This window comes from Natator depressus, chromosome 18, assembly GCF_965152275.1.
Source record: "Natator depressus isolate rNatDep1 chromosome 18, rNatDep2.hap1, whole genome shotgun sequence".
NCBI lineage: Eukaryota > Metazoa > Chordata > Testudines > Cheloniidae > Natator > Natator depressus.
In genome coordinates, this window is record NC_134251.1 from 6,526,321 (window position 1) to 6,541,833 (window position 15,513).

Consider the following 15,513-nt stretch of genomic DNA (forward strand, 5'->3'; position numbering starts at 1 on the left):
TCAGAGCAGTAAACCAATGGCCTTCTGAAAAATATAGATTTGTAAAGAATTCAGTCTTTCAGAAAGGTTCATCTCCCAAATACAAACAGCTCCCTTCTTTGTGACTGGGAGTTCACAGAGAAGTACAAGGAGATTCACAACAATTTATAAAAATGAATGAAGCCTCTACTATTATAGTTCCCCCTATACACTAGAAGTATGTCCAAATTTGTTATGATTTAAACAGAAGCAGTCTGGGGACTTTGGACACATTATAACACCTCTTTCATGGTTCCCAGTCTCAATTCCAGTGTGACAAAAGTTTACAAATGGACAGTACCAGGTTCCCCGTCAAACAAATGCCATAAGAAAATATCACTGTTTAAGCACTTACAAAATTTGGCACCTGAATCCAGTACATGGATGGATTTACTGCTTTTTCAGGTTCAGACATATTTAATAAAGAGAGTCTACCTTTCAGAGAGAAACTTTATGCTTATGCAGTGGCTTTCATCCTGAAGGATCCTAAATCAGTTTGAATACTACATATATTCACTCACCTACTAATGAAATGCACCCACCTCTAGGACAGTATATCCCCTCTGTGCCAGCAAAATTAATATTTCATCAACCCACAGAAGGCATTTTAATTAGGCAGAATGTACACCTACCAAATTTGAATTCTGCCAAGACATCAGGGTTTATATCCTTACCACTGTGAAAAATGACTCTCTCTTCCAGTACACAATCAGCATAGTACTTCCATACACTGGTTCAGTACTGATTCAGGGAGTAACACCTTCCTCTGAGTCCAACACCATTTCCTGGATAGCCCAGAGTTCTGCAATTAACACTACTGATCTTATTAGCTCTGACAAAATCATGGCCAGAGAGGGTACATTTACAGACATAGTGCAATGATGTTCATGTAAGCAAGCAAGCAAAAACTAAATTCAGGTAACACTAAGAACCCACCGAAAACCAATGAATGCCCGGTCCAGTATGGAACTCGGGAACTTCACAGGACAAAATAAACCAGACAAACATTTTAAAATGCATTCAAGTCAGAGGAAGCAATACAGACTATTGGAGTGTAAATGATGCTTCAATTCACATTAGATGGGAGGTAAATTCCCATTTTTATTTGTTTGTATTTCCAGGCATTTGGGTGGTGTCCATCTCCAGGCTAAAGGAGCATACATGTATCAATGGTTTCTAGAAAACTAGGGAAGAGGACAAACCACAAAACAATCTAATGGGAAGGAACTAAAGCTCTAGGACATTCATGGCACTTGAGATTGTAAACTCCCAGGGGTAACAACAATATTTTCTGCATCTTGCACAATACCAGGCCTAGTATTGCCACTTTAATAATGATACAGATGTCTCACTGGGCTATATGCAAGCATTCTGGAAAGGAAATTTTAATCCAGCTATTTGAGACTATACGCCAAACTTTGTTTTCTTAAGCCCATGTCCAATATCAGATGTTGTCTTTTAAAAGCCAATGAGACTATGAAATTCATCAGTGTTTATTAGTGTCATAAATTTGTGAGAGACATGAATCAATATCTTTGACAACTTCCTCTGATAACCAAATACAGGGGGAAAAGCTTCACACTGTCACAAAGGTGTGTTTATATAAACTGGTAACCTTGTTAAGCAACTCTCAGCAGCATAAATTATGCTGTGGAAGCAACATAAATTGGCAACTACCTCAGCTGACTACAGTGCAATTTAAGTTTAGTGAAGTTTTGAACACACACATTTAAAAAAACATTCATATTCTGGGAATGAGCTGATAATAATCCTCCTCTCTGCACACGAAATGTGTACCTTGTCCCCTGCCAACAGTTCATGTCACTCTTTCCACTAAACATATGAAAAGAAAATGTAAAACTAAATACAGTACAGAGCCAGACTGTTTTAATATTTTAATATTCTAACGAAAGGATTTCCAAATGCACCTCACCAGCAAAAAGCCAGAAACAAAAACAGCAGTAGTAGTATCCTCTAATACCGATTACCTAAAATCCTCCATCACGTAAAATTTAATTCAGGCTCCTTACTACCAATGAATGATTGAGATATTGTATTTTAACAATTTTAACAATTTTAACAGCTACAATGTTTGTGTCCACTTTGCGCATGAGCCTCATTCTTTAAAAAGGTCCTTTTACAACTTTCTTGAATTTTGAGAATAGAAAAATCCATTATTGGAGTTGACAATTTGAGGGCTAGCAAGAGAGTTTATTTATCGAGAGACAGTAAAGGCTGATGATAGAAAGCTCAGTTTTACTATTATACCTGCTGCCGTTAGAGTGTATGAGAGAGAAATGTCACACAGCACTGAAAACTGAATGCATCCGATGAAGTGAGCTGTAGCTCACGAGAGCTTATGCTCAAATAAATTTGTTAGTCTCTAAGGTGCCACAAGTACTCCTTTTCTTTTTGCGTATACCTATTGTATGCAACAATGTAATCTCTTATTAAGAAAGAGGTCCCTACCCTTCCCCAAGCAAGGTCCAGGGACAAAACCCTACTAAGAATCCCAACATCCCTTCCTCCCGAGAAGCTGGGTTAGCACTTCTCATCAAATACTGCCCCAAACCATGATGGTAAGCCTCCCCTAATATTTCAAGTCAGCATCTAGCTAACAGGTTCAGTCTTCTGATTAGCACATCAGATAAGTTTTTCATTCCCTGATTATAACCATTGTATTGTGATGTTGCATCAATTTGTCATGACAATGTAATGTCATCAGGTAGATGTGACTTCATAATGCACACAATACTGGGGCATCGTACACAGATTCTTTCCAGCTTTGTGGTGCCATTAGATGGCAAGATGGCTCTTAAAGGCTGAATACTGCTACTCTTAAGTTTAGAATTTAGGTTAGTAGTGGTATCTCAAGTGCAGTCAACCACTCCTTTAGAAAGGACCATGATTTCTGCCCAGATCAAATCTGTTTTTCTCTGCCCAAATAAACAGCGTTTCTTTTGTAAGGTTCCACCATTTATTAGCCTGCAGTGTAAACAGTTCTCACTATGATAACTGAAGCCATTTTAATGCAAATGATGTGCCCATCAATAGGCATTAAGCAAGCCTCACAACAGAAGTCCCACAATTGGGTTAGTTTATAAGCAGGAAATAGTTACAGGTAACAAACTGATGCCATACACTACAGACATACATTTCAATATACCTTCATATACCTTTCGTTCTTTCCCCAACACCTCCAACAGCAGAGTTTGGGTCACAAAATCAGGAATGCTATGTGCCAATGTTCCACCCTCGGCCTCGGAGGCCACGAAAAAATAAACACCTGTTCTCAGATGGAATATGTTAGGATTTCAAATTTGAATTCATCTGTGCAAAATACTTCAGCCAGAGAGGCTTGGTTTCATCTTGCTTACAGCAATACAATGTAATCCTCGTAAGAGCTATGCATTTTGAGGCAATCCCACCGAAGTAATACTATTCAGTTCATAGTTTAACAAAAAGCCCTTCTTCACTCATACCATCAGTGAAACAGACTACCAGAAGAAAGCCAGAGAAGGTGGATAATGTAAAGTAATACCCATGCTACCATCTCTTGCTGTTTATGTTATGTTCACCACTAGCATTAACACAATGTAAGCTTCTTAAATCCAACATATATCTCTCACAGACACCCAAGGCACAAAATGCAGAGCCTCGTTTAGATTCTGAACTCACACCAAGTTCTCCATGGATCTGAAATATTTTCTTTAGACTCATCTTTATTTTTATACATATAAAATGCTATTTCTACTGGCAACTTCATTATAACACCAGCCTTGTTATGAAAAACACTTACAAGTGAACGCAAGTTCTCTCAGTCCTGATTGTCTGGATCCGCGTTATTTGAAATTCATGCTTTGTGCTGCATTGCTGAAGTTTGTGTTTTTTAATGAAATCCCAATTTTATGACAGCTTTGGCTGTCCCAAGACATTAGTACAGAGTTTAATGCCTTTCACAAAAACAGAACATATTGAAAGAAATCCCTTTTCTCAGAATGTGCTCTTACAAACAATATCCGAGACAATGAAAATACTGAGAAGAGAAACAAGCTTTTTCCTTATTCCTAAAATGGTGAAGTTGCAACATCCTCTCAGAAGTTAGTATTTAGTGAGTAATAAAAAGAAAGCAAATGGGAATCTTAGTGCAACTGTTCCCCACACAAGCACTATGCTATGATGGAGCAGAACCATCCTCCCCTTCAGCATAGCAATCAGAATGGAAACTTAAAGAATCATGCCTTATATGTAGACTACTCTTGACTGACCAGGGTTTGGCAGGAGCTGTGGTGTGTAATCTGGAGTGTAACTCCCTCATCAGCATTATATCAAAGACAGCAAAAATACACAGCTTTCGTTAGGCACAGAGAACTCAAGCGCTTCTCTAACGAACAGGATGGGCAGAGTCTCCAACTCTTGTCCCTGGATTTGCTGTTTAATCCCCCCTTCCAGACCTCCCTCCCTAAAAGCAGCCAGCCACCTTCACACCAGAACAGGTCTTCCCTGAGCACACCCCAGGGCTAGTTACTCTTCCGCCCCAGGAAAGAGCAGAGAACGCTGCAGGTGCTCCCACAACCACCTCCTCTCTCGGAGTCCTGCTGAGAGGCTGCAAGCCCCACTGTCCCCAGGTCTGGCGGCAGGGGGCGGGACACAGAAAGCCGTAGACCCTTCTCACCTCCCAGACGGGGAGCGGACATGTCTGCTCGGGTTTCCACTTCCCTAAACCAGAGCCGGGGTCGGGGGCAGGGAGCGGAGGGATTCTCCCCACACCCCAGCGCCCCCAAGCAGAGCTCCTCACCCTTCCCTTCCCCCCACCCCAAGCTGAGGAACTAGCTCCCTTCTCATGGCCCCAGAGGCAGCTTCCCAGGCCCCCGTTCACATGGGGAGTCCCCCACTACAGGGAGACCCGATCCCCTCCCCGACCCCACTGTCGTTCGTGGGGGATCCCACCCGCAGCCCCGGGGGCTCCTCCCGCACTGGCTGTCGGGCCCCGCCATGCCCCGGCCGGGGGGGGGGGGGGGAAGGGGGGGCCTCGCCTCACGCTCCTGGCCGGGCCCCCTCCCCCACGTCCCGGGGCGCCGCTCCGCCCCCCGGCGGGACTCACCTCCCCGCCGCCGCCTCGCTCTCTCCAGGGCCCGGGGTAAAGGCAGGAGCCGGGGCCCTTCCCCCTGCTCCGCGGCCGCGCTGCCCAACCCCCCTCAGAGCAGCGGGCACCGGGAGCCCGAGCCGCCCTCGGCTGCCGCCATCTTCGCTCCGCTCGGCAGCATCGCAACCAGCAGCGCTCCAGTCCGGCCAGGAGGGGGAGCGCAGCGCGCAGGCGCGCGCCGGCCCGGTCACGTGACATGGGAGCGGCGGAAATCGTGTTCAGAAGGTCACGTGAGAAGAAGGACGGGAAATGCGCCATATTGAGAAGGTCAAGCAAAGGGGAGCAGTCTGGGGGTCATACTGGGGAGGCTACACAGTTGCGAAACAGGCCAGTAGGAAGGTTTAACCAAACCGGGAGCCATATGGGGAAGGGAGAAAACGAATAACCATAAAGGACAGTCGCAGCACGGACACAAATGAGACAGGACAGACGCCATTATTGGAAGGTCAACGAAGAAGGACAGGCTGAGCGCCATATTTGGAAGGGCAGTTTTCGCACAGGAAGGGGAGTTGTTGTTATGTTGCGAAAGGCAAATAGAGGTAGGTAGAGTATGAGGGCAAAGAAAGGCGGCATATTGGAAAGGTCACTGAAGAGGGCGAATGCGGCCACCATATTGGGAAGGGCAATTAAGCGGGGCGTGAAAGGGGTGGGCGCCATGTTGAGAAGGGCAGTCATGGAGGGAGAGTGCCGATGCTGGGCACCATGTTTGGAAGGTCATTTGCAGACTAGAGAAAGTGCCATTGCAGGCCCTGTCCCCCAGCCCTTTGCACCCTACGCTGGGTGAATCCTTTAGCCGGGCCCTTGACCAGCTCAGCCGCATCCTGCATACACTTCAGAAACCCCTTCGCCTCAGCCAGGCCGGTGCCCCCAAGTCTCCCCTTCCCAACCCTCCTGCGTGCAGAGCAGGTAAAAGGTGTGAGGCTTGCTCCAGCCACCTCTTAGCCACAAGCGCCCCAGGGACCATTGCTAACGAGGAGTCTGCTTCAGGCAGAGACCATGCCTGGGAAACTGCCCAAAGGGCCAGAGACTGGACAGTGAAAATAGGTGAGAACAGAAACATTCGGGCCACCTAGATTACAGCAGTCACTGCCATGTCTGCTGTGACATGGGAGGGAGAGAAAGTGTTAAGATTGTTCTTGAAATGTTGAATGTGGATCTTCATACATTTTTTCCTCATGCCAATATATTTCCCATAAGGGTATATACAGTGTTTATCATTTCTATACTTTAACCCTTAGATTTTATTAATGGCAACTTTCATGGCAACTTTCATGGTACGTAGTATTTGTAATGTAGCATCCTTAACCTATTGTTCACAAAGTTTTTGGTGTGTGAATTTCTTTTTCTTTAAAATTAGAATTATTATACAGAATTATCAAGGGCCAAAACCACTCCGCAGCACCCAGGCCAAGTGTCATGGATTCACAGGCTCTGGTCTATGCCCCAGTCGGTAACCAGTCCCTTACGAATGACCCCTTTAGTGTGCCGGCTCTCAAGGACCCACATGTTTCTACAGGGACAGGCCCATGGCCACCAAGACTGGGCCTTCGGGCCCCAGCAATCCCTGTTTCTCCCCCTGGCTCCCTGCAGTGAATCCAGCTGAACCAGATGCCTGGAGGAGGCTTGTCCTGGGCCCCTTCAGGGCACAATGCTCTCAGTGAGTGTTGGCAGTGGCAGCCTTTCCAAAACAAGGTAACAATGTATTAGTGACCTGGCTGCAGAAGCTGACAGTCCTTAGGTTATCACAGAGAGACAAAGGTTAAATACAGTTCATCCTGGCCAAGCCAGTGCAATGAAGGCTGTTATCAGCTCCATCTGGCTCTGTGGCCTTAGTTCCAAATGTGAATGCTGGGTACCTCCAAAGGACAGCCCTTACTCCAGCTGTTTGACACTTTTTCCATCTGTTCTCCAGCTGAGGTCACATGTCCCTTCTCCTAGGGTTTCTTGTGTTGATTGTTCAGTCATTGCGGGGTCTCATTATCGCTGGATCCTCTATTGATCTGTCTTGTTCTCAACCAGCTCTGGAATGACCCAGTCATTCCACCTAGACAGCTAGGACGGACAGACACACGCACACACACCCACACACTCTCTCTCACTCACTTCCAGCACTGGTGTTCATCCTTTCACATCCATTGGGTAGCAATGCACAGTACAGTGGGGAACTGAGGCATGCAAAGGATTCATACAAATATTACAGAAAATGTAACCACTCCTCAGCACCCAGGCCAAGTATCACAGCTGGGCAGTGACGAGATCCATAGTGGGGAAAGAATTGTGCTTCCAAGCCCTTAACATGGCAGTGATACCCCTCCACTGAGACTGTTCCAGCCATTAGTGTGGTGGAAGGACTGAACAACATGTACAGCAGCAGATCACCTGAACCTGTCCGTGAGCCACCTAAATAGCCCTTATGGACGGTTGCTCAGAGAAGCCCTGTGGACCTGGGCTCCGCAACACTGAGGCACAGAAGTAGCAGAATGGGACTGTGGGGAGTGTGAGCTAGTGCCCTGCAATGGAAATATAGTGGGGCTGATCTGTGTTTCCACCCCATGTGTCATTCCCTGTCAACTGTGTGCAAGTGGTGGGGGGAGAGGCAGTGGTGGAAGCAGGACCCAGGAGGGGCTGGAGCATCCACCACGGCGCACAGGTAGGAACCCTCCCGCTCTGCCAAGTCTCAATAGTTCCCCTCGCTCCCCATGCACAGCACCCATCCCACTCCTCCTCCTCTCTGTGATACCCCAACGCTCCTCTGCCCCAGACTCCCCATGCAGAGCACCACCACTCTGCCCCCTCATTCAGAGCAAGTTTCCGCTCACTGCCTCTACTGAGGCACATGCCTGCAGAGGTGAGGGCCAGGACTTGCTTCAGGGCATAAATACACTTTATCCCCCAATATTGATGTGCATATACTTCAGCATATAAAGTACTATGGGGACGAGTCTTAGAGTAAAATATTTCAAAGCATCTAAGTGACTTGGGAGCCTGGGTCCCATTTTCCCCGTACCTAAGTCACTTAGGTGCTTTTGAACATTTTACCCTCAGTCACTAGAATATGTTTTACTGTATGTGCTGGACATAGGCATTACATAGGGACGCTCTCCTCCTCCATCACTCCTAAGGGATCAGGGGAGATGCAAAGGCAAAAAAGAGGGCTGGGGCCCCCTCCAAGATAACACTGGTGGAAGCCGCTGAATCTGAGCCTGTAAGCAAGCAAACAGAGCAGCTCCCAAGGACATTCTCAGCTGTTTTATTGCCCAGGACACACACATCTGTTCTGGATTCTTTTTTTAAAACGTGCCTTGGGACATTTCAGTTCCTTCTGGAAAGGCACAGAAGCAGCCTAATGTTGCCCTTGGAGATCAGCACCTCCACCAATGCTGCATCCCTCCTCCCCCGCAACGGCATGCAATGCATTGCCCATGCTTTCTGTCCGAGAGGCAACTGAGTCAGGCTGACCTTTATGCACAAATAGCCTTGTGGACAGCTGGAAGGTATTCACAGCCTTTCTCAGTCCTGCTGCGGCTTGCAGAAGCTTTTGCTTCAACGCATGGCATCATACTGCTGAATTAGATTCTGCCCAAAAGATGCAGAGGCTTTGCACTGCAATATCTTTTCCTCCCACAGGCTGGATGTTTTGTTGGCATAACCTTCCAGAGGAGAGGATGACTGTACTGGCCACCCCTGAGAGCACGCAGAGAGAGTGAGACTGCAGATTCAGCTGCATGGGGTGGGGGCTGCTGAAAGGGGGTGTCAGACAAGGGATCTAAGGAGGAGTGTAGAACCTAACCATGTTCAGGAGGCTTTTAGGTGGAGTTCGTAGGATGCTAGTCGCCATCTGCTAGTACGTTGCCGTAATTGCATTCAGCTGCCTTTCGTCAGGTTTTGGGGAGAGTTGAGGAGATGGTCCCAGGATGATGGAGATGAAAAGGAGCTTTTTGTAGATGGCCAGGTTGAGGTATTGTTCTAGTAAGAATGTTTGCTTTCTAATGCTGCTGGGGGCAGTATAATGTTGTACATTTAAGTGTTGGGGGCCCTAGGGTCCTTGCATAGGAGTCTTTTTGTGATGTAAATCTAAATAAATAAAATAAAAATAAACCTAATGAGTTGCTCTGCAGTCACAAGCCACAGTAACAAATACGGCTTGAAAAAGTGCCTGGCATTTACCTTTGGGAGCTCCTGCGAAAGGGAATGGGCCAAGTTCATCCCTAGTGTAACTTGACTGATTTAAGGGGAGTTGCACTAGAGAGTTTTTCAGCCCATTATGTCTAATCTGCATACCAGAAGTTCAGGTGAGTCCGGTGAAACAACAGCAGGAGGCACAGAAGGGCCTTCAAATTGGGTTCTGTCCCCTGCACTTACAGCAGATGAACTCCACTCCCCCAGTTGTATGTAACACTACACCAGCCTTCTTAGAGCCCAGTGCTGGGAGGGGCTGGGTGACCAATTCCCCTTTGGCTTCAGCTCCCAGTGAAGTCATTCAGCACCTTGGCACGATGAGGGCAGGCCCTAAACGCCTTCCCTCCCCACACCCTAACCCGGATCCCAAGCGCTGGTAGAATTCAGGTTTGTTACCACTGTTTGAATTAGTTAACTTTAAACCACTCTTCAAAGGGCTCATTTGAAACCTTGCCACCCCTATACCATTGTCAGAGGGAAGTGGAGTAAATATAAGCTCCCTGGCTTTTATAGGTTATCTGTCCAGGAAACTGAAGGATTAGTGGTTTGTAGAATGTTACAGTGTGACAATTGCCCTCTTGGCTGACACAGTGGGACTGAACCACAGACCAACCTCTGGAGTTTAAATCCAGCTATTGTAGCTCGCGCTTTGCGGCTCTATAGCGGAGGACTGTGACAATTCATATTGTCAGGTTTCAGAGTAACAGCCGTGTTAGTCTGTATTCGTAAAAAGAAAAGGAGTACTTGTGGCACCTTAGAGACTAACCAGTTTATTTGAGCATGAGCTTTCGTGAGCTACAGCTCATATTGTGTGTGTGGACCAGCACAGAGGAGGACCAAGAACATCAGACTGAAATGGACCTCCTGGGTCATCACAAGCAACTTCACCATATAATCCCTGTGGCACATACTCACCAGTGGGTTACACCACTATTTTCAAGATCCTGCATAACTGTGTGGCACTGGGGTAATGTGATCTGTATTCTCCGACCAAAGGTCAGCAGTAGCTGCCACTGAAATCAATGAGAATTAAGCCTATCCTACAGCAGGGGGAGAGAATCAGGCCCTTTGTGACTGAAAAAGTGGTGTCTCAACAAGTGATATTGGCATCTTTTCCCCCATATTTTTGCTCCAGAATTTTGACTGTTGTTCAAACTCAAAGGAGAGTGGATCCTCAGAACTCCAGTCAAATTGCACCTTCCAAGCAAAAGCCTCAAAGTATTGTACATATGTAATTAAGCTTCACAACACCCCTGCAAGGCAGATAAGCAGTAAATAGGCTTTGGATCGGGTTCTTTAAGTCAATGAGAGCTTTGGGAGTCTCTCAATTTGCTTCAATCATGCTCCTGTAGAGAGAGTACCATGTGCTTGATTATCACCAGATGTTTGAAGAGTGCTTACAGATATAGGTGCAGCCTGGCAACACTAGGTCACCAGGTCTTTGATCTGTACTGACTGGCTATTTATCCCTGAGGATAGGGAACATATTGCCCTAGGAACACCATCTGGCCTGAGACCTGGCTATTTGAGATTAAAGGGGGTGACATCTCTCCCCCTCTCATACTGCTGCAGTTGGGATCAGCAAAGGTGCAGCCTCTTGGATATAAGATAGCAGGGCATTTTCCAAGAGGACCCTTCACCCTTGGGCTATGTCTACACTACAAAATTAAGTCAAATTTATAGAAGTTGATTTTTTTAGAAATCAATTTTATACAGTCAATTGCGTGTGTTCCCACTTAAGACCCTTAAGAAAGAAAGAAGTAGCCAGACTATGTTAACCTTCAGGGAAGGTTGCAAGGCCCTTCTTTATCCAGCCTTTTGGAGAGGGGATAGAAGCTAGCAGTTTGTGGTAAGAGAGGTTTGGTAGTACTCACTCACCCTGGGTGACCCTCCCAGATGGGTCAGGGCAGGGTGTTGCAACTATCTTCAGCTCCAGCACCTCCCACAGGCTACCAGCCTCCAGCCAGGTTCAGGCAAAACTGAATAATTCTTCTGCCCTGTCTTTTATCTGCTTACAAAGCGTATCTCAGGGCTCCCTCCCACAGGAGCCTGCTCTGCCCCCTATGAGCCTCCCTCTATAGGAAAATCCTGCCCTCTCTGCAGTCTCCCCTAGATCTCACCCCTTTTTTCCAGTAGCCAGTCCTGTCCCTATAGCTTTGCTTAGTCTACCTGGCCTAGACCTTCCTCAAAGGAGAGGAACAAACTCCCTCACCTGAACTCCCTCAGGCTACTTATCAGGCCTAGCTCTGTCTCTTCTGGTTAGGAGGCCATTAGTTAATCAGGTGCAGCACCTCACTAACTGGGGTTTTATCTCTTACCTTGCCCATGATGGGGGATAAGCTCCATCACAGGCAGGACTGATTGGGTTGATTTAATCTACAGTTAATAATTTTTTGGGTTTGAGGTGAGGAGCAGCTGCCAATTCAATCTTTTTGATGTGGCTAATTAACTAATGACCAAGGCAGATAGGCCCAGATTTTTTATATGCCTAATACCATTCAAATTCTGGGTTTTAGAGACTAGGGCAGGGTCCTTGTGTGGACACTAAAAGGAATTAGATAACTAGCAGGGATTACTGTTGTATGCAGTGTAGTTGAAGCGAGTCAGTCCCCAGGATATGAGAGAGATAAGGTGGGGGAGGTCACATCTTTTAACGCTGGTCCAATAAAAGACACGACACCCCGCACCTTGTCTCTCTAAGGGTTACTACTAGCAAACAAACGCTAAGATTAGTAGAAGTCAAGGTTGCAGCAGGACACACTTCATCCACTCAAAACTTTCTGAATCAGAATCCTTTCCATGCCATCAATGTCACTTAGGCCACGAACAAGGCTCCACATGAGTACTGACCTTCCTGTGTTTCTATAAATTCCCTGTTTTCTGAGGATATGTTGTTAGCCCATCACTGAAATCCAATCTGGGCTGCTTTTCGTCTGCTTGCTGTCCTTTGACCTCTCTGACATAGGGAGTCCTCCCAGGAATTCAAACGCCCGCTGGCATAGTCTGAGCGTCATTGGAACACACAAGCCTGCCCATCGCATCAAGGGGTACTCCCCAGGGATTGGCCCAAAATCTTGAAAGAATGGAAGTGAGTGAAGAGGAAAGACTTGTGCCTTCGTGCCCACTTTCACTTTGGGTACAATGCTATCGATAGCATACTCCAGCACTCCATCAGGCTTTCCTGTCCATCACCAACAGATACCCAAAAGCAACACATCCGCCAGCTCCCTTGTAACAATGCTGGTTCTGGTGGGGCCCAACTGAGAGTGCCAATTCAGTACAAACAGCTAAAAGCAGGGCAGTTACAGCCCAAGGCTGGGGTTTTTCCACCCCTAAGGCAAACCAAACCAGCCAGACAGAGCAGACTTTGGTCTCACCCCACTGGCTAACCACAAGTCACACAAGCAATTCTCTTAGACATTCCAGTTTCCCAGTATCCCCACCAGTGCCACTCGTTATGGGGACAAATGGTTATGAAAACCGATACCCCAGTAAAAGAAAAAAACATTCTCTCGATCCCAAAGGACCAAGCCCAGACCCAGGTCAATATACAAATCAGATCTTACCCACAAATCATGCTGTTGCCAATCCTTTAGAATCTAAAGGTTTATTCATACAAGGAAAAAGATACAGATGAGAGCTAGAATTGGTTAAATGGAATCAATTATATACAGGAATGGCAAAGTTCTTAGTTCAGGCTTGCAGCAGTGATGGAATAAACTGCAGGTTCAAATCCAGTCTCTGGAGAACAGCCACAGCTGGGATGGGTCTTTCAGTCCTTGGTTCAAAGCTTAGGTCCCTCCAGAGGTAAGAAGCAGGATTGAAGACCAGATGGAGGAGCTGCAGCAGCTTTTTATAGTCTCTTGCCATGTGGTCTCTCTTTCTTTGTCCCAAGGACAAGCTGTCCATCCCATGGCCTGGAAACACCTCAGAGTTCTGTCCATAGGCAGGTCCCTGCATGCCTTGCTGAGTCCCAAGGCGTGTCTGCCTTCTCTCAATGGGTCAGCTGTATAGCTCATGGTCCTTAATGGGCCATCAAGCAAGCTAAGCTGAGCTGACACCAGCTTGTCTGGGGTGTCACCCAGAAGCATAGCACAAGTTTGAACTACAGACAGTATAGAGCCAATATTCATAACTTCAACTACAAAAATGATACACACATATAGACAGGATAATCAACAAACCATAACCTTGTCTTAGACACCTCATTTGGCCCCCTTTATATGATTTGGTGCCACTACAGGACGTTGGTTGCAACGATGATCTATACGGTCCCAGATTATGTCAATAACGTCACATCCCTGTAACACAAAACTTTAACAGTGACATCATATGCTTTTATATCCCTTCTATCAACCGATCAGCCCAGCTGATGCACTTAGGAAGCTGTTGTGCTTTACCATTGCTGAAGTTTTGCCTGAGAGTGCAAACCAGGGAATTTAGGGAGGCAGATGGGAGTTTGGCCACCTCTGCTCCTACAAAATGCCTTGGCAACTTCAACAGCCCCAAGGAGCCAGGACTTTGGAGTTACATCTCACCAATCGCACCACCGCAACTCTTAGGACTATCCTGGGGCATTAGTTCAACATTAACATACAGGAAAGGCGCCCGCCATCTATTAAATTGTCAGTCCCATTTTGCAGCACCAAGGTGCTTCTTGGATGCCTCTTATGCAAGTATTGGCCGAGCCCAAACCTGCCTACGTTGTGAGAGCTGATGGATACCACAGGATAGGGTGGTGCGATTACTGGCAAACCAAAGGTTTCTGTCATTCCCAGCGCTGGTAATATCTATATTAGAGAGTGAGACAAAGGAGGTCTTTGCAATATGTTGCTGTGCTCTCAAGAAAGCAGCAGCTGCTGGAGGCAGTATTCATATAAGAGCAATTTGTTGGCTAAGGTGTTAACCATCAACAGAGCTCTGGAGATAATCTGCTTCTGTAGACTTTACAATGGTCTCTGTGGGCTCCGTCCAAGTTTGTTCTTCTTGATTTCTACAGCAGGCAAGGTCACTGCACACTCCTTTGCCACTTGACCTAATGGCGTAACTGTTAGCAGAAGTAGGTTGTCATCCTCTATGGGGACCGGCACTAGAGGGAGATGGAACAATTTGCCAGTGAGTCTCACAGGAAGTTGCTGACAGCAGAGGAATGGTGAGACTCCAGCATCTGGGATTCCGTTCTCGGCTCTAGAGAGGAGCGCACTCTGGTGGGCACAGACTCTTCTGCCCATTCCCCACAAGCTTGACCCCTTCTGCTCCATCCCCTTCAACCTGTCCCTGTCCCAGTCCTGTCTCCTCTCCACCCCTATCTCCTGGTCCAGCCCCATTCTCTTCACCAAGCCAGTCCCAGTCTTCACTCCTCAGGCTTTTCATCCTGTTCCCAGACCTCTTGCCTGGAAAGTCCTAGTCTTACATCCCATCCTCATCTCCCTCACACCCAGCCCCCCCCATGCCCAGCTCCCAGCCCAGTCTCCTTCCCAAGCCATTACCAGTTGTTCACACCCTAAGTTCCCTGTCTCCACTCTCCTTGCCCATCCTATCCCAGTTTCCCCGTGCCTGGCTCGTTGTCCGATCTATTTCCCTCCCCTCACAGCCCGCTTTTCACCCACCACCCCCATCACCAAAGTCTCCATCCCCACTGGCTCCTTGGTCCATCTCTTTGCCCAGCCAGTCCCAGTTCTCCTCACACTCCCCGGGTCCTTGTCAGATTTATCTCCCCTCCTGACATGGTGACAGGTGTGTTCATGGGGCTGGCTGCCTGTTGTTACTTTGGGGACAGGTGTGTTCAGGGGCCTGCTGCCTGTGGCTTGGGGGGGAAGGACAGGTGTGTTCATGGGCTGGGGGGGATGACGACAGGTGTGTTCATGGGCCGGTTGCCTGTGGATGCGGGAGTTAGGGGGGACAGGTGTGTTCATGGGCCGGGGGGGACACAGGTGTGTCCACGGCCCGGCTGCCCATGGATGGGGGGGCAGGTGTGTTCATGGGTTGGGGGACGGGGGGGGGCAGATGTGTCTATGGCCCGGCTGTACATGGATGGGGGGCCGGGGGGGCAGGTGTGTCCATGGGTTGGGGGCCGGGGGGACAGGTGTGTCTATGGCCCGGCTGCACATGGATGGGGGGGCAGGTGTGTTCATGGGTTGGGGGACGGGGGGGACAGGTGTGTCTATGGC

The 15,513-nt window shown here is 47.6% G+C and overlaps 1 protein-coding gene across 3 annotated transcripts in view; it reads right to left on the reverse strand.

The window, feature by feature from the left end:
* The window catches only part of FBXO42 (F-box protein 42), a 100,258-nt gene extending 94,920 nt beyond the window's left edge, over positions 1-5,338 (reverse strand). For all 3 annotated transcript variants that reach the window (XR_012642316.1, XM_074975323.1, XM_074975320.1), the window contains exon 1: positions 5,123-5,338. The gene's annotated coding sequence lies outside the window, so the exon portion shown is untranslated. The remainder of the gene's footprint in view (positions 1-5,122) is intronic.
* Positions 5,339-15,513: the final 10,175 nt, after the last annotated feature.